Source organism: Pseudopipra pipra, unplaced genomic scaffold (genome assembly GCF_036250125.1).
Source record: "Pseudopipra pipra isolate bDixPip1 unplaced genomic scaffold, bDixPip1.hap1 HAP1_SCAFFOLD_273, whole genome shotgun sequence".
In the NCBI taxonomy this organism is placed as follows: Eukaryota; Metazoa; Chordata; class Aves; order Passeriformes; family Pipridae; genus Pseudopipra; species Pseudopipra pipra.
In genome coordinates this window covers 21,534-39,975 of record NW_026990752.1, presented here as the reverse complement: position 1 = coordinate 39,975, position 18,442 = coordinate 21,534, and the positions used below count along the sequence as shown (strand labels likewise).

The following is an 18,442-nucleotide window of genomic DNA, read 5'->3' as shown; positions in this document are numbered from 1 at the left end:
AATTAGCCAGGAGGGACGCTAATTTGGGTAAACTCGGTCACCGGAAGTAGAGAGCGACCGGAAGTCCTCCAAGGCCCCGGCGCGGAAGTCCGCCAAGCCCACAGTAAAGATGGCGCCGCCAGGACCGGAACGACCACACTAAAGATGGCGCCCCTGCCCGGAAGGCCGCCAAGCCCACAGTAAAGATGGCGCCGCCAGGACCGGAACGACCACACTAAAGATGGCGGCGCGGCGCTCCGCCCTCCCGCCTCGTTCCGCTCCGCTCCCCTCCCGCCCCCGCTCCCCCCCCCGCTCCCCTCCGCTCCCGCTCCCGCCGTGCCCCGGAGATGCTGTCGGAGCTGCGCCGCCGCCTTCCCCCCCCCCCCAGGAAGCGACCCACGGCGCCAGATCCGACGGAAATCGTCCCCGGGGTAAGCTGGGCGCGGCGGTTCGGCGCGGCCGCTCTTCTGCCTCTCCCGCGGCCATCGGCGACTGCAGGCAGGGGAAGCGACAGGCAAGTTTCTCGCCTCTGCGGAGAAACTTGCACCTGCGTGCCGCCGCAGGGCCGGGTTCGGATGTGCCCTGGCATTGCACACGCACCACACCCCCCCGCGGGGAGGGTGTGCGCTGCCTCGGGGCCCCTGTCTGTGCTGCCGGGAGAGAGAAATCCTTTGGGAAGCTGGGCGGGAAACAGCAGCTCTGTGAACTGCTCAGCTTTTCCTAGGCAAGGGCAGGTTTTCGGGAAGAAAGGCCCGTACGCGCGAAAGGCGCCGCGGGTCTCGCCAAGGTGGGGGGGGGGGGGGGGGCGCGGCTGCAGTGCCGCGCGCGGCTGCAGTGCCGCTCCCGGCCGTGTCCGCCAGGCGGCGACTGTGAGGCAGGGCCCGGCGCTCGGGGGCGCTCTCGCAAGCGACGCCCCCGGGAAAGCGGCGGGCTTTGGGCGCTGCCGGCCTTCCCCCGGAGCGCCCGGGCTGGCCCGGCGCCTGGCAAAACCTCTGAGGGAAAAGGCAAGGAACAGCTGCGCTTCTTCTGCCCTTTCTTTAGCCGGGGACTGGAACACAGACAAAATCGAGGGGCTCTTTGACCTGGGCAGGCTCCGAGCGTTTTTCAGCCTTCCTTCGCAGGGCATTCTCACCCTCCGAAAAGCTGAAAGGCTTTAACAGCTGGAGACGCGCCTGCAGCTGTGCAAATTAATGTAGTTTCTTTTAGGAAACGAAGGGGAAGTTTTCCTGTTGGGAGCCTAAATACCGAGTCTACTCTGCTTTTTCAATCAGGTGACGAAGCTTATGGAAAAAAAGACCAAAGGCCTCGAGGTGAGTACATTCTACCGAGTTCTGCTTTTCTGGGATCCGTTTGGGAAAACCACGTGAAATTCTAAAAAGCTTCTCTCCGTGTTTTCTAGTTGTTTTTTCAGCCTTGGTCTAAGTTTCCTGTAGAAAAGGGCATAGAATTATTAGAACAGACAAACTAGGCTTTCTCGGGAGAGATGGAAGAAAAGTCTGCTGATTGCAGTTCTGCTTTTCTTGTCTTCCCTTCGACTGTCATTTTCTCTCCCCTGCTGTTCAAATAGGCAGCAATTAATTGCTCTGCTGAAGAGTTTGCTGTACCAAGTGTCTGTCAAATGGATGCCTTGAACTCAAGATAGCACCTGCTCCTTAGTTACAAAACGTTCCTCACAGGAAATTTTCAGGCGTGCCCATAAATCTCCTCGCTGTTTGTTTGGGAGAACAGGGTTTTCTCGTCTGTAACAGAATAGTCGTGGCATTTGCTAGGGAATGCTGGTGGCAATCTAGTCAGGAGAGGACCCCGTGCTTCACTAATTTTCCCTTTTTGCTGTTGGGGGTGACTTCTTCCCAGGGATGTTCTTCTTGACCCCCCGGGGCAAACGGAGGTGTCAGCGTCAGGAGCCATCCTAACTGAGGCCCCGGTAGGTGAGTGCTTTTTGTGTGACTGGACGGTGAAGCTGTCTGTGGGAATGACCTGGCTATTGCTCAGTGTAGTCCTAATTAAGGTGTCTTTTACTCCGTGTTCCCAGGCTCCCTCTTTCCCTTCGGTCGCCGTGGACACTGTGCCGGACGCCTCTGGCAGGACTAACCCCGGGGCTTTTATGTCCAGCGTGCTGTGCTGTGTGTGCCTGCAGGTCAGAAAAGCTGGCAGTGCAGTCCCTCTGCTTTGGTTGCTGTGTCTCTTTGGGAGTTCTTTCGGAGGGCAATGAGAGAGCGATTTGGTTTGAAGGGGACCTTTAAAGGGCACCCTGTCTTCCGTAGGCAGGGGCACCTTCCACTCTCATCCCCGGTTGGATGCTGCAAGTCCCATCCAGCCTGGCCTGGAACACTTGCAGGGATCCAGGGGCAGCCTCGGCTTCCCTGTGCGGTGTGCTCTAATAGCTCTCCACTGGCATCAGGAAAAATGTTGTCAGCACCTTTTGTGCGACGATGGTAAGCGGGACCCGGGTGAAAATTGCCTTCTCTGAGGTGCAGAGGGAAATAATTCTCCTTTGAAGTCAAATGTACTGGGTTTTGCACGAGTCTCGTCTGCCTTCTGTTTGAATTGCTTTCTCTTCTCGGCAGTTATTTGAAATTAAACTTTTATTTTGTGTCTCCCCCTTCAGCATCCTGTACAAGACAAAGCTACCTTTCTTTCCTCGTGGGAATGGACCGGCCGGGCTTTGGCAATCTGGCCCCTCGAAAGACTAAAGTGACCTCTTCCAGCAGGGGAAGACTGAAGCAAGGGGTGCCAGGAAGAACTGGAGTCTCTGGAGAATAAAAGCTGGAAGCGTGCCCCCGAAAATCCCCAGCCCCGGGTGGTCAGTGGTCTGACTTGCACGGACCGGTGGCCTTGGCCAGGAGCGGTCCTGCGGGAAGCGCCTTTGCCCAGCCTGTAATTTTAATTTTCTCTTGGATGCTTGGCAAAGCCCCCCTGGGTGAGCCCCGGTGCCTGGCAGGAGCAGAGCGGGCTTCCAGGGAGGCATTCACCCGGTCAGCGTCAGGAACCATCCTAACTGAGGCCTCGGTGAGTGCTTTTTGTATGACTGGACAGTGAAGCTGTCTGTGGGAATGACCTGGCTGGTGCTCGTTGTACTCCTAATTAAAGTGTCTTTTACTCCGTGTTCCCAGGCTGCCTCTTTCCCTTCGGTCGACGTGGACACTGTGCCGGACGCCTCTGGCAGGACTAACCCCGTGGCTTTTATGTCCAACGTGCTGTGCTGTGTGTGCCTGCAGGTAAGAAAAGCTGGGAGTGCAGTCCCTCTGCTTTGATTGCTGTGTCTCTTTGGTAGTGATTTTGGAGGGGAATCCCAGAGCGATTTGGTTTGAAGGGGACCTTCAAAGGCCAGCCTGCCTTCCGTGGGCAGGGACACCTTCCCCTATCATCCCCGGCTGGATGCTCCGAGTCCCATCCAGCCTGGCCTGGAACACTTGCAGGGATGGGGCAGGCTCGGCTTCCGTGTGCGGTGTGCTCTAATATCTCTCCACTGTCATCAGGAAAAATGTTGTCAGCGTGTTTTGTTGGACGATGGTAAGCAGGACCCGGGTGAAAATGACATTCTGTTAGGTGCAGAGGGAAATAATTCTCCTTTGAAGTCAAATGTATTCAGATTTGCACGAGTCTTGTCTGCCTTATGTTTGAATTGCTTTCTATTTTAGGCAGTTGTTTTAAATTAAACTTTTATTTTGTGTCTCCCCCCCAGTATCCTGTCCAAGACCAAGCTACCTTTCCTCGTGGGAAGGGACCGGCCGGGCTTTGGCAATCTGGCCCCTCGAAAGACTAAAGTGACCTCTTCCAACAGGGGAAGACTGAAGCAAGCGGTGCCAGAAAGAACTGGAGTTTCTGGAGAATAAAAGCTGGAAGCGTGCCCCCGAAAATCCCCAGCCCCGGGTGGTCAGTGGTCTGACTTGCACGGACCGGTGGCCTTGGCCAGGAGCGGTCCTGCGGGAAGCGCCTTTGCCCAGCCTGTAATTTTAATTTCCATTGGATGCTTGGCAAAGCCCCCCTGGGTGAGCCCCAGTGCCTGGCATGAGCGGAGCGGGCTTCCAGGGAGGCATTCACCCGGTCAGCGTCAGGAACCATCCTAACTGAGGCCTCGGTGAGTGCTTTTTGTATGACTGGACAGTGAAGCTGTCTGTGGGAATGACCTGGCTGGTGCTCGTTGTACTCCTAATTAAGGTGTCTTTTACTCCGTGTTCCCAGGCTGCCTCTTTCCCTTCGGTCGACGTGGACACTGTGCCGGACACCTCTGGCAGGACTAACCCCGTGGCTTTTATGTCCAGCGTGCTGTGCTGTGTGTGCCTGCAGGTAAGAAAAGCTGGGAGTGCAGTCCCTCTGCTTTGATTGCTGTGTCTCTTGGGTAGCGATTTTGGAGGGGAATCCCAGAGCGATTTGGTTTGAAGGGGACCTTCAAAGGCCAGCCTGTCTTCCGTGGGCAGGGACACCTTCCACTGTCCCCGGTTGCTCCGAGTCCCATCCAGCCTGGCCTGGAACACTTGCAGGGATGGGGCAGGCTCAGTTTCCATGTGCAGTGTGCTCTAATATCTCTCCACTGGCATCCTGAAAAATGTTGTCAGTGTGTTTTGTTGGACGACGCTAGGCAGGACCTGGGTGAAAAGGACATTCTCTGAGGTGCTGGGAGAAGGAGGACTCGTGCGGGCACCTCCAGAGACAGCGGGAACGGGAGCGTGCTGCGGAGAAGGAAAATTCCAGGGGGTGGGTGCCGAGAAATTTGTCCTTCCCTTGCCCTGTGCTCTGCACTCAGCAATGGGTCAAGTGCAGAAGTTTCCTGGGGACCCTGGAAAATGAGGCCGGGTCTGCTAAGAAAAGTGGGGCCAAAGGAGCAGGACCTGGGTCTGCGAGCGTGGGAGAAACAAGGGCCGGGTCATCCTCTGCCTCCAGGAGGGAGGGCAGCAGGAAAGGCCACGGACTTAAAGCACTGAAGTGCCGTTCCCCAGGGAGCCCCTGCCCAGCACTGAACTTGCTTGTGCACTTGCTGTCCCTTTGCCAGCGGAGCCGAAGCGTCGGGTGCGGGTGCCGGGGGGATGGAGCTGCCAAGGACAAACTGGGAGGGGGTTTGCGAAGGAAGGGGGTAGAAGGAGCTCTTGACGTGCTTTTTTTACTTCTTCATCCCACAGAATTGCCACGAGAGGAAATACCTCAGAGGGGCTTCCCTCCAGATAAGCCCTGAATATGCCAGGAGGTTTCAGCCGGGAGAAAGGAGCTGTGGAAGAAAAGCAGCCTAAAAGTAGCCAGCGGGGATCATCAGGTTTTCCAGGCAAGAAGAACAAGGAGAGAGATGAGGGAATGGGGTTCCAATTCCTAATGATTTGGTGGGTGCAGGAATGATTTGTGTGTGTTTTCCAGTCCCTTTTGATTCCTGAGATGATTTTAAAATGATGGCTTTAGCAATCAACTAAATCGGAGATGTTGTTTTTGAGAGGAAATGGTGCCAAATAAATGCAGAGTTTTGGGTCAGTTTTGGGGATGATTTGGGTCAGTTTTTGGGGCCAGTTTGGGGTCATTGTTTGGGGTGATTTGGGTCAGTTTTGGGTCAGCTTTTGGGATGATTGGGGTCAGTTTTGGGTCAGCTTTTGGGGATGATTGGGGTCAGTTTTTGGGGTCAGTTTTGGGTCATTGTTTGGTGTGATTTGGGTCGGTTTTGGGTCAATTTTTGGGGAGCACTGGGTGTTACTGGGGGTTGTTGGGGAGTACTGGGTGTTTACTGGGGAGCACTGAGTGTTACTGGGGGTTGTTGAGGAGCACTGGGTGTTACTGGGGTGCACTGGGGAGCACTGGGTGTTACTGAGGGTTGTTGGGGAGCACTGGGTGTTACTGGGGAGCACTGGGAGAGAAGATGAAAAATAAAGAGAATAAAAAATAAACGAAATAAAAAAGGAAATATTAAAAAAACAAAAGAAAATTAAAAAAAAAAAAAGGCAAAAAAACTAAAAAGGAAATAAAATGAAAAGGAAATAAGAGAGAAAAAAAAAAAAAAAAAAAGAAACCCCTTCTTGGGCACCCCGTTTCCTCTCCTCCCCCCCTCCCCGAACCGTAAATTGCGGGGTCATCACCCCAAAAATGTGAGAAGGGGACCCCAAAATGTGGGTGGGGGAACCCCAGGGAGCCGAAAAAGTGGAGGGGGAGCCGCAACAAGAAAGCGAAGCCGGGCGGTCGGGCGGCGGGGTGGGGGGGGCAGCCGAGGTGGGGACGCCGGCGCATGCGCGGTCGTTGGCAAGACGCCGGCGATCACGTGGTAAGTAAGGGCAGCCAGGAGCGGGACCGGCGACGCATGCGCAGTGGCTCTCGTGCCGGTGCAGCGCTCCCTGCTCGAGTTAAGGGCCGGTTCCGGCGGCAGGGCGGGACTGGCGGTCTCCCGTCTCTCCCGGGGTGTGTGTGGGGGGAATAACATGAAGATTTTTTTGGGGTGAAAGCGCAGAAATTAGCCAGGAGGGACGCTAATTTGGGTAAACTCGGTCACCGGAAGTAGAGAGCGACCGGAAGTCCTCCAAGGCCCCGGCGCGGAAGTCCGCCAAGCCCACAGTAAAGATGGCGCCGCCAGGACCGGAACGACCACACTAAAGATGGCGCCCCTGCCCGGAAGTCCGCCAAGCCCACAGTAAAGATGGCGCCGCCAGGACCGGAACGACCACACTAAAGATGGCGGCGCGGCGCTCCGCCCTCCCGCCTCGTTCCGCTCCGCTCCCCTCCCGCCCCCGCTCCCCCCCCCCGCTCCCCTCCACTCCCGCTCCCGCCGTGCCCCGGAGATGCTGTCGGAGCTGCGCCGCCGCCTTCCCCCCCCCCCAGGAAGCGACCCACGGCGCCAGATCCGACGGAAATCGTCCCCGGGGTAAGCTGGGCGCGGCGGTTCGGCGCGGCCGCTCTTCTGCCTCTCCCGCGGCCATCGGCGACTGCAGGCAGGGGAAGCGACAGGCAAGTTTCTCGCCTCTGCGGAGAAACTTGCACCTGCGTGCCGCCGCAGGGCCGGGTTCGGATGTGCCCTGGCATTGCACACGCACCACACCCCCCCGCGGGGAGGGTGTGCGCTGCCTCGGGGCCCCTGTCTGTGCTGCCGGGAGAGAGAAATCCTTTGGGAAGCTGGGCGGGAAACAGCAGCTCTGTGAACTGCTCAGCTTTTCCTAGGCAAGGGCAGGTTTTCGGGAAGAAAGGCCCGTACGCGCGAAAGGCGCCGCGGGTCTCGCCAAGGTGGGGGGGGGGGGGGGGCGCGGCTGCAGTGCCGCGCGCGGCTGCAGTGCCGCTCCCGGCCGTGTCCGCCAGGCGGCGACTGTGAGGCAGGGCCCGGCGCTCGGGGGCGCTCTCGCAAGCGACGCCCCCGGGAAAGCGGCGGGCTTTGGGCGCTGCCGGCCTTCCCCCGCAGTGCCCGGGCTGGCCCGGCGCCTGGCAAAACCTCTGAGGGAAAAGGCAAGGAACAGCTGCGCTTCTTCTGCCCTTTCTTTAGCCGGGGACTGGAACACAGACAAAATCGAGGGGCTCTTTGACCTGGGCAGGCTCCGAGCGTTTTTCAGCCTTCCTTCGCAGGGCATTCTCACCCTCCGAAAAGCTGAAAGGCTTTAACAGCTGGAGACGCGCCTGCAGCTGTGCAAATTAATGTAGTTTCTTTTAGGAAACGAAGGGGAAGTTTTCCTGTTGGGAGCCTAAATACCGAGTCTACTCTGCTTTTTCAATCAGGTGACGAAGCTTATGGAAAAAAAGACCAAAGGCCTCGAGGTGAGTACATTCTACCGAGTTCTGCTTTTCTGGGATCCGTTTGGGAAAACCACGTGAAATTCTAAAAAGCTTCTCTCCGTGTTTTCTAGTTGTTTTTTCAGCCTTGGTCTAAGTTTCCTGTAGAAAAGGGCATAGAATTATTAGAACAGACAAACTAGGCTTTCTCGGGAGAGATGGAAGAAAAGTCTGCTGATTGCAGTTCTGCTTTTCTTGTCTTCCCTTCGACTGTCATTTTCTCTCCCCTGCTGTTCAAATAGGCAGCAATTAATTGCTCTGCTGAAGAGTTTGCTGTACCAAGTGTCTGTCAAATGGATGCCTTGAACTCAAGATAGCACCTGCTCCTTAGTTACAAAAAGTTCCTCACAGGAAATTTTCAGGCGTGCCCATAAATCTCCTCGCTGTTTGTTTGGGAGAACAGGGTTTTCTCGTCTGTAACAGAATAGTCGTGGCATTTGCTAGGGAATGCTGGTGGCAATCTAGTCAGAAGAGGACCCCGTGCTTCACTAATTTTCCCTTTTTGCTGTTGGGGATGACTTCTTCCCAGGGATGTTCTTCTTGACCCCCCGGGGCAAACGGAGGTGTCAGCGTCAGGAGCCATCCTAACTGAGGCCCCGGTAGGTGAGTGCTTTTTGTGTGACTGGACGGTGAAGCTGTCTGTGGGAATGACCTGGCTATTGCTCAGTGTAGTCCTAATTAAGGTGTCTTTTACTCCGTGTTCCCAGGCTCCCTCTTTCCCTTCGGTCGCCGTGGACACTGTGCCGGACGCCTCTGGCAGGACTAACCCCGGGGCTTTTATGTCCAGCGTGCTGTGCTGTGTGTGCCTGCAGGTCAGAAAAGCTGGCAGTGCAGTCCCTCTGCTTTGGTTGCTGTGTCTCTTTGGGAGTTCTTTCGGAGGGCAATGAGAGAGCGATTTGGTTTGAAGGGGACCTTTAAAGGGCACCCTGTCTTCCGTAGGCAGGGGCACCTTCCACTCTCATCCCCGGTTGGATGCTGCAAGTCCCATCCAGCCTGGCCTGGAACACTTGCAGGGATCCAGGGGCAGCCTCGGCTTCCCTGTGCGGTGTGCTCTAATAGCTCTCCACTGGCATCAGGAAAAATGTTGTCAGCACCTTTTGTGCGACGATGGTAAGCGGGACCCGGGTGAAAATTGCCTTCTCTGAGGTGCAGAGGGAAATAATTCTCCTTTGAAGTCAAATGTACTGGGTTTTGCACGAGTCTCGTCTGCCTTCTGTTTGAATTGCTTTCTCTTCTCGGCAGTTATTTGAAATTAAACTTTTATTTTGTGTCTCCCCCTTCAGCATCCTGTACAAGACAAAGCTACCTTTCTTTCCTCGTGGGAATGGACCGGCCGGGCTTTGGCAATCTGGCCCCTCGAAAGACTAAAGTGACCTCTTCCAGCAGGGGAAGACTGAAGCAAGGGGTGCCAGGAAGAACTGGAGTCTCTGGAGAATAAAAGCTGGAAGCGTGCCCCCGAAAATCCCCAGCCCCGGGTGGTCAGTGGTCTGACTTGCACGGACCGGTGGCCTTGGCCAGGAGCGGTCCTGCGGGAAGCGCCTTTGCCCAGCCTGTAATTTTAATTTTCTCTTGGATGCTTGGCAAAGCCCCCCTGGGTGAGCCCCGGTGCCTGGCAGGAGCAGAGCGGGCTTCCAGGGAGGCATTCACCCGGTCAGCGTCAGGAACCATCCTAACTGAGGCCTCGGTGAGTGCTTTTTGTATGACTGGACAGTGAAGCTGTCTGTGGGAATGACCTGGCTGGTGCTCGTTGTACTCCTAATTAAAGTGTCTTTTACTCCGTGTTCCCAGGCTGCCTCTTTCCCTTCGGTCGACGTGGACACTGTGCCGGACGCCTCTGGCAGGACTAACCCCGTGGCTTTTATGTCCAACGTGCTGTGCTGTGTGTGCCTGCAGGTAAGAAAAGCTGGGAGTGCAGTCCCTCTGCTTTGATTGCTGTGTCTCTTTGGTAGTGATTTTGGAGGGGAATCCCAGAGCGATTTGGTTTGAAGGGGACCTTCAAAGGCCAGCCTGCCTTCCGTGGGCAGGGACACCTTCCCCTATCATCCCCGGCTGGATGCTCCGAGTCCCATCCAGCCTGGCCTGGAACACTTGCAGGGATGGGGCAGGCTCGGCTTCCGTGTGCGGTGTGCTCTAATATCTCTCCACTGTCATCAGGAAAAATGTTGTCAGCGTGTTTTGTTGGACGATGGTAAGCAGGACCCGGGTGAAAATGACATTCTGTTAGGTGCAGAGGGAAATAATTCTCCTTTGAAGTCAAATGTATTCAGATTTGCACGAGTCTTGTCTGCCTTATGTTTGAATTGCTTTCTATTTTAGGCAGTTGTTTTAAATTAAACTTTTATTTTGTGTCTCCCCCCCAGTATCCTGTCCAAGACCAAGCTACCTTTCCTCGTGGGAAGGGACCGGCCGGGCTTTGGCAATCTGGCCCCTCGAAAGACTAAAGTGACCTCTTCCAACAGGGGAAGACTGAAGCAAGCGGTGCCAGAAAGAACTGGAGTTTCTGGAGAATAAAAGCTGGAAGCGTGCCCCCGAAAATCCCCAGCCCCGGGTGGTCAGTGGTCTGACTTGCACGGACCGGTGGCCTTGGCCAGGAGCGGTCCTGCGGGAAGCGCCTTTGCCCAGCCTGTAATTTTAATTTCCATTGGATGCTTGGCAAAGCCCCCCTGGGTGAGCCCCAGTGCCTGGCATGAGCGGAGCGGGCTTCCAGGGAGGCATTCACCCGGTCAGCGTCAGGAACCATCCTAACTGAGGCCTCGGTGAGTGCTTTTTGTATGACTGGACAGTGAAGCTGTCTGTGGGAATGACCTGGCTGGTGCTCGTTGTACTCCTAATTAAGGTGTCTTTTACTCCGTGTTCCCAGGCTGCCTCTTTCCCTTCGGTCGCCGTGGACACTGTGCCGGACACCTCTGGCAGGACTAACCCCGGGGCTTTTATGTCCAGCGTGCTGTGCTGTGTGTGCCTGCAGGTAAGAAAAGCTGGCAGTGCAGTCCCTCTACTTTGATTGCTGTGTCTCTTGGGTAGCGATTTTGGAGGGGAATCCCAGAGCGATTTGGTTTGAAGGGGACCTTCAAAGGCCAGCCTGTCTTCCGTGGGCAGGGACACCTTCCACTGTCCCCGGTTGCTCCGAGTCCCGTCCAGCCTGGCCTGGAACACTTGCAGGGATGGGGCAGGCTCAGTTTCCCTGTGCAGTGTGCTCTAATATCTCTCCACTGGCATCCTGAAAAATGTTGTCAGTGTGTTTTGTTGGACGACGCTAGGCAGGACCTGGGTGAAAAGGACATTCTCTGAGGTGCTGGGAGAAGGAGGACTCGTGCGGGCACCTCCAGAGACAGCGGGAACGGGAGCGTGCTGCGGAGAAGGAAAATTCCAGGGGGTGGGTGCCGAGAAATTTGTCCTTCCCTTGCCCTGTGCTCTGCACTCAGCAATGGGTCAAGTGCAGAAGTTTCCTGGGGACCCTGGAAAATGAGGCCGGGTCTGCTAAGAAAAGTGGGGCCAAAGGAGCAGGACCTGGGTCTGCGAGCGTGGGAGAAACAAGGGCCGGGTCATCCTCTGCCTCCAGGAGGGAGGGCAGCAGGAAAGGCCACGGACTAAAGCACTGAAGTGCCGTTCCCCAGGGAGCCCCTGCCCAGCACTGAACTTGCTTGTGCACTTGCTGTCCCTTTGCCAGCGGAGCCGAAGCGTCGGGTGCGGGTGCCGGGGGGATGGAGCTGCCAAGGACAAACTGGGAGGGGGTTTGCGAAGGAAGGGGGTAGAAGGAGCTCTTGACGTGCTTTTTTTACTTCTTCATCCCACAGAATTGCCACGAGAGGAAATACCTCAGAGGGGCTTCCCTCCAGATAAGCCCTGAATATGCCAGGAGGTTTCAGCCGGGAGAAAGGAGCTGTGGAAGAAAAGCAGCCTAAAAGTAGCCAGCGGGGATCATCAGGTTTTCCAGGCAAGAAGAACAAGGAGAGAGATGAGGGAATGGGGTTCCAATTCCTAATGATTTGGTGGGTGCAGGAATGATTTGTGTGTGTTTTCCAGTCCCTTTTGATTCCTGAGATGATTTTAAAATGATGGCTTTAGCAATCAACTAAATCGGAGATGTTGTTTTTGAGAGGAAATGGTGCCAAATAAATGCAGAGTTTTGGGTCAGTTTTGGGGATGATTTGGGTCAGTTTTTGGGGCCAGTTTGGGGTCATTGTTTGGGGTGATTTGGGTCAGTTTTGGGTCAGCTTTTGGGATGATTGGGGTCAGTTTTGGGTCAGCTTTTGGGGATGATTGGGGTCAGTTTTTGGGGTCAGTTTTGGGTCATTGTTTGGTGTGTTTTGGGTCAATTTTTGGGGAGCACTGGGTGTTACTGGGGGTTGTTGGGGAGTACTGGGTGTTTACTGGGGAGCACTGAGTGTTACTGGGGGTTGTTGAGGAGCACTGGGTGTTACTGGGGTGCACTGGGGAGCACTGGGTGTTACTGAGGGTTGTTGGGGAGCACTGGGTGTTACTGGGGAGCACTGGGAGAGAAGATGAAAAATAAAGAGAATAAAAAATAAACGAAATAAAAAAGGAAATATTAAAAAAACAAAAGAAAATTAAAAAAAAAAAAAGGCAAAAAAACTAAAAAGGAAATAAAATGAAAAGGAAATAAGAGAAAAAAAAAAAAAAAAAAGAAACCCCTTCTTGGGCACCCCATTTCCTTTCCTCCCCCCCTCCCCGAACCGTAAATTGCGGGGTCATCACCCCAAAAATGTGAGAAGGGGACCCCAAAATGTGGGTGGGGGAACCCCAGGGAGCCGAAAAAGTGGAGGGGGAGCCGCAGTAAGAAAGCGAAGCCGGGCGGTCGGGCGGCGGGGTGGGGGGGGCAGCCGAGGTGGGGACGCCGGCGCATGCGCGGTCGTTGGCAAGACGCCGGCGATCACGTGGTAAGTAAGGGCAGCCAGGAGCGGGACCGGCGACGCATGCGCAGTGGCTCTCGTGCCGGTGCAGCGCTCCCTGCTCGAGTTAAGGGCCGGTTCCGGCGGCAGGGCGGGACTGGCGGTCTCCCGTCTCTCCCGGGGTGTGTGTGGGGGGAATAACATGAAGATTTTTTTGGGGTGAAAGCGCAGAAATTAGCCAGGAGGGACGCTAATTTGGGTAAACTCGGTCACCGGAAGTAGAGAGCGACCGGAAGTCCTCCAAGGCCCCGGCGCGGAAGTCCGCCAAGCCCACAGTAAAGATGGCGCCGCCAGGACCGGAACGACCACACTAAAGATGGCGCCCCTGCCCGGAAGGCCGCCAAGCCCACAGTAAAGATGGCGCCGCCAGGACCGGAACGACCACACTAAAGATGGCGGCGCGGCGCTCCGCCCTCCCGCCTCGTTCCGCTCCGCTCCCCTCCCGCCCCCGCTCCCCCCCCCGCTCCCCTCCGCTCCCGCTCCCGCCGTGCCCCGGAGATGCTGTCGGAGCTGCGCCGCCGCCTTCCCCCCCCCCCAGGAAGCGACCCACGGCGCCAGATCCGACGGAAATCGTCCCCGGGGTAAGCTGGGCGCGGCGGTTCGGCGCGGCCGCTCTTCTGCCTCTCCCGCGGCCATCGGCGACTGCAGGCAGGGGAAGCGACAGGCAAGTTTCTCGCCTCTGCGGAGAAACTTGCACCTGCGTGCCGCCGCAGGGCCGGGTTCGGATGTGCCCTGGCATTGCACACGCACCACACCCCCCCGCGGGGAGGGTGTGCGCTGCCTCGGGGCCCCTGTCTGTGCTGCCGGGAGAGAGAAATCCTTTGGGAAGCTGGGCGGGAAACAGCAGCTCTGTGAACTGCTCAGCTTTTCCTAGGCAAGGGCAGGTTTTCGGGAAGAAAGGCCCGTACGCGCGAAAGGCGCCGCGGGTCTCGCCAAGGTGGGGGGGGGGGGGGGGCGCGGCTGCAGTGCCGCGCGCGGCTGCAGTGCCGCTCCCGGCCGTGTCCGCCAGGCGGCGACTGTGAGGCAGGGCCCGGCGCTCGGGGGCGCTCTCGCAAGCGACGCCCCCGGCAAAGCGGCGGGCTTTGGGCGCTGCCGGCCTTCCCCCGCAGTGCCCGGGCTGGCCCGGCGCCTGGCAAAACCTCTGAGGGAAAAGGCAAGGAACAGCTGCGCTTCTTCTGCCCTTTCTTTAGCCGGGGACTGGAACACAGACAAAATCGAGGGGCTCTTTGACCTGGGCAGGCTCCGAGCGTTTTTCAGCCTTCCTTCGCAGGGCATTCTCACCCTCCGAAAAGCTGAAAGGCTTTAACAGCTGGAGACGCGCCTGCAGCTGTGCAAATTAATGTAGTTTCTTTTAGGAAACGAAGGGGAAGTTTTCCTGTTGGGAGCCTAAATACCGAGTCTACTCTGCTTTTTCAATCAGGTGACGAAGCTTATGGAAAAAAAGACCAAAGGCCTCGAGGTGAGTACATTCTACCGAGTTCTGCTTTTCTGGGATCCGTTTGGGAAAACCACGTGAAATTCTAAAAAGCTTCTCTCCGTGTTTTCTAGTTGTTTTTTCAGCCTTGGTCTAAGTTTCCTGTAGAAAAGGGCATAGAATTATTAGAACAGACAAACTAGGCTTTCTCGGGAGAGATGGAAGAAAAGTCTGCTGATTGCAGTTCTGCTTTTCTTGTCTTCCCTTCGACTGTCATTTTCTCTCCCCTGCTGTTCAAATAGGCAGCAATTAATTGCTCTGCTGAAGAGTTTGCTGTACCAAGTGTCTGTCAAATGGATGCCTTGAACTCAAGATAGCACCTGCTCCTTAGTTACAAAACGTTCCTCACAGGAAATTTTCAGGCGTGCCCATAAATCTCCTCGCTGTTTGTTTGGGAGAACAGGGTTTTCTCGTCTGTAACAGAATAGTCGTGGCATTTGCTAGGGAATGCTGGTGGCAATCTAGTCAGGAGAGGACCCCGTGCTTCACTAATTTTCCCTTTTTGCTGTTGGGGGTGACTTCTTCCCAGGGATGTTCTTCTTGACCCCCCGGGGCAAACGGAGGTGTCAGCGTCAGGAGCCATCCTAACTGAGGCCCCGGTAGGTGAGTGCTTTTTGTGTGACTGGACGGTGAAGCTGTCTGTGGGAATGACCTGGCTATTGCTCAGTGTAGTCCTAATTAAGGTGTCTTTTACTCCGTGTTCCCAGGCTCCCTCTTTCCCTTCGGTCGCCGTGGACACTGTGCCGGACGCCTCTGGCAGGACTAACCCCGGGGCTTTTATGTCCAGCGTGCTGTGCTGTGTGTGCCTGCAGGTCAGAAAAGCTGGCAGTGCAGTCCCTCTGCTTTGGTTGCTGTGTCTCTTTGGGAGTTCTTTCGGAGGGCAATGAGAGAGCGATTTGGTTTGAAGGGGACCTTTAAAGGGCACCCTGTCTTCCGTAGGCAGGGGCACCTTCCACTCTCATCCCCGGTTGGATGCTGCAAGTCCCATCCAGCCTGGCCTGGAACACTTGCAGGGATCCAGGGGCAGCCTCGGCTTCCCTGTGCGGTGTGCTCTAATAGCTCTCCACTGGCATCAGGAAAAATGTTGTCAGCACCTTTTGTGCGACGATGGTAAGCGGGACCCGGGTGAAAATTGCCTTCTCTGAGGTGCAGAGGGAAATAATTCTCCTTTGAAGTCAAATGTACTGGGTTTTGCACGAGTCTCGTCTGCCTTCTGTTTGAATTGCTTTCTCTTCTCGGCAGTTATTTGAAATTAAACTTTTATTTTGTGTCTCCCCCTTCAGCATCCTGTACAAGACAAAGCTACCTTTCTTTCCTCGTGGGAATGGACCGGCCGGGCTTTGGCAATCTGGCCCCTCGAAAGACTAAAGTGACCTCTTCCAGCAGGGGAAGACTGAAGCAAGGGGTGCCAGGAAGAACTGGAGTCTCTGGAGAATAAAAGCTGGAAGCGTGCCCCCGAAAATCCCCAGCCCCGGGTGGTCAGTGGTCTGACTTGCACGGACCGGTGGCCTTGGCCAGGAGCGGTCCTGCGGGAAGCGCCTTTGCCCAGCCTGTAATTTTAATTTTCTCTTGGATGCTTGGCAAAGCCCCCCTGGGTGAGCCCCGGTGCCTGGCAGGAGCAGAGCGGGCTTCCAGGGAGGCATTCACCCGGTCAGCGTCAGGAACCATCCTAACTGAGGCCTCGGTGAGTGCTTTTTGTATGACTGGACAGTGAAGCTGTCTGTGGGAATGACCTGGCTGGTGCTCGTTGTACTCCTAATTAAAGTGTCTTTTACTCCGTGTTCCCAGGCTGCCTCTTTCCCTTCGGTCGACGTGGACACTGTGCCGGACGCCTCTGGCAGGACTAACCCCGTGGCTTTTATGTCCAACGTGCTGTGCTGTGTGTGCCTGCAGGTAAGAAAAGCTGGGAGTGCAGTCCCTCTGCTTTGATTGCTGTGTCTCTTTGGTAGTGATTTTGGAGGGGAATCCCAGAGCGATTTGGTTTGAAGGGGACCTTCAAAGGCCAGCCTGCCTTCCGTGGGCAGGGACACCTTCCCCTATCATCCCCGGCTGGATGCTCCGAGTCCCATCCAGCCTGGCCTGGAACACTTGCAGGGATGGGGCAGGCTCGGCTTCCGTGTGCGGTGTGCTCTAATATCTCTCCACTGTCATCAGGAAAAATGTTGTCAGCGTGTTTTGTTGGACGATGGTAAGCAGGACCCGGGTGAAAATGACATTCTGTTAGGTGCAGAGGGAAATAATTCTCCTTTGAAGTCAAATGTATTCAGATTTGCACGAGTCTTGTCTGCCTTATGTTTGAATTGCTTTCTATTTTAGGCAGTTGTTTTAAATTAAACTTTTATTTTGTGTCTCCCCCCCAGTATCCTGTCCAAGACCAAGCTACCTTTCCTCGTGGGAAGGGACCGGCCGGGCTTTGGCAATCTGGCCCCTCGAAAGACTAAAGTGACCTCTTCCAACAGGGGAAGACTGAAGCAAGCGGTGCCAGAAAGAACTGGAGTTTCTGGAGAATAAAAGCTGGAAGCGTGCCCCCGAAAATCCCCAGCCCCGGGTGGTCAGTGGTCTGACTTGCACGGACCGGTGGCCTTGGCCAGGAGCGGTCCTGCGGGAAGCGCCTTTGCCCAGCCTGTAATTTTAATTTCCATTGGATGCTTGGCAAAGCCCCCCTGGGTGAGCCCCAGTGCCTGGCATGAGCGGAGCGGGCTTCCAGGGAGGCATTCACCCGGTCAGCGTCAGGAACCATCCTAACTGAGGCCTCGGTGAGTGCTTTTTGTATGACTGGACAGTGAAGCTGTCTGTGGGAATGACCTGGCTGGTGCTCGTTGTACTCCTAATTAAGGTGTCTTTTACTCCGTGTTCCCAGGCTGCCTCTTTCCCTTCGGTCGACGTGGACACTGTGCCGGACACCTCTGGCAGGACTAACCCCGTGGCTTTTATGTCCAGCGTGCTGTGCTGTGTGTGCCTGCAGGTAAGAAAAGCTGGGAGTGCAGTCCCTCTGCTTTGATTGCTGTGTCTCTTGGGTAGCGATTTTGGAGGGGAATCCCAGAGCGATTTGGTTTGAAGGGGACCTTCAAAGGCCAGCCTGTCTTCCGTGGGCAGGGACACCTTCCACTGTCCCCGGTTGCTCCGAGTCCCATCCAGCCTGGCCTGGAACACTTGCAGGGATGGGGCAGGCTCAGTTTCCCTGTGCAGTGTGCTCTAATATCTCTCCACTGGCATCCTGAAAAATGTTGTCAGTGTGTTTTGTTGGACGACGCTAGGCAGGACCTGGGTGAAAAGGACATTCTCTGAGGTGCTGGGAGAAGGAGGACTCGTGCGGGCACCTCCAGAGACAGCGGGAACGGGAGCGTGCTGCGGAGAAGGAAAATTCCAGGGGGTGGGTGCCGAGAAATTTGTCCTTCCCTTGCCCTGTGCTCTGCACTCAGCAATGGGTCAAGTGCAGAAGTTTCCTGGGGACCCTGGAAAATGAGGCCGGGTCTGCTAAGAAAAGTGGGGCCAAAGGAGCAGGACCTGGGTCTGCGAGCGTGGGAGAAACAAGGGCCGGGTCATCCTCTGCCTCCAGGAGGGAGGGCAGCAGGAAAGGCCACGGACTTAAAGCACTGAAGTGCCGTTCCCCAGGGAGCCCCTGCCCAGCACTGAACTTGCTTGTGCACTTGCTGTCCCTTTGCCAGCGGAGCCGAAGCGTCGGGTGCGGGTGCCGGGGGGATGGAGCTGCCAAGGACAAACTGGGAGGGGGTTTGCGAAGGAAGGGGGTAGAAGGAGCTCTTGACGTGCTTTTTTTACTTCTTCATCCCACAGAATTGCCACGAGAGGAAATACCTCAGAGGGGCTTCCCTCCAGATAAGCCCTGAATATGCCAGGAGGTTTCAGCCGGGAGAAAGGAGCTGTGGAAGAAAAGCAGCCTAAAAGTAGCCAGCGGGGATCATCAGGTTTTCCAGGCAAGAAGAACAAGGAGAGAGATGAGGGAATGGGGTTCCAATTCCTAATGATTTGGTGGGTGCAGGAATGATTTGTGTGTGTTTTCCAGTCCCTTTTGATTCCTGAGATGATTTTAAAATGATGGCTTTAGCAATCAACTAAATCGGAGATGTTGTTTTTGAGAGGAAATGGTGCCAAATAAATGCAGAGTTTTGGGTCAGTTTTGGGGATGATTTGGGTCAGTTTTTGGGGCCAGTTTGGGGTCATTGTTTGGGGTGATTTGGGTCAGTTTTGGGTCAGCTTTTGGGATGATTGGGGTCAGTTTTGGGTCAGCTTTTGGGGATGATTGGGGTCAGTTTTTGGGGTCAGTTTTGGGTCATTGTTTGGTGTGATTTGGGTCGGTTTTGGGTCAATTTTTGGGGAGCACTGGGTGTTACTG

General features: G+C 55.7%; 5 long non-coding RNA genes across 5 annotated transcripts; all 5 read left to right on the top strand.

Annotated features, from left to right (window-relative positions):
- Positions 1 to 239: 239 nt before the first annotated feature.
- LOC135408258 (uncharacterized) lies at positions 240 to 2,132 on the top strand. The gene is made up of 3 exons (XR_010427430.1): positions 240 to 410; positions 1,251 to 1,289; positions 1,834 to 2,132. It is a non-coding gene; the product is annotated as an uncharacterized LOC135408258 (long non-coding RNA).
- Positions 2,133 to 3,073: 941 nt separating this feature from the next.
- Positions 3,074 to 3,839, top strand: LOC135408261 (uncharacterized). The gene is made up of 2 exons (XR_010427433.1): positions 3,074 to 3,197; positions 3,665 to 3,839. It is a non-coding gene; the product is annotated as an uncharacterized LOC135408261 (long non-coding RNA).
- Positions 3,840 to 4,166: 327 nt separating this feature from the next.
- Positions 4,167 to 5,439, top strand: LOC135408259 (uncharacterized). The gene is made up of 2 exons (XR_010427431.1): positions 4,167 to 4,677; positions 5,100 to 5,439. It is a non-coding gene; the product is annotated as an uncharacterized LOC135408259 (long non-coding RNA).
- A 1,871-nt stretch (positions 5,440 to 7,310) lies between these two features.
- Positions 7,311 to 11,838, top strand: LOC135408252 (uncharacterized). Its single transcript, XR_010427423.1, has 4 exons — positions 7,311 to 7,689; positions 8,234 to 8,307; positions 10,565 to 11,077; positions 11,499 to 11,838. It is a non-coding gene; the product is annotated as an uncharacterized LOC135408252 (long non-coding RNA).
- A 5,112-nt stretch (positions 11,839 to 16,950) lies between these two features.
- Positions 16,951 to 18,223, top strand: LOC135408260 (uncharacterized). Its single transcript, XR_010427432.1, has 2 exons — positions 16,951 to 17,461; positions 17,884 to 18,223. It is a non-coding gene; the product is annotated as an uncharacterized LOC135408260 (long non-coding RNA).
- The last annotated feature ends 219 nt before the right edge of the window (positions 18,224 to 18,442 follow it).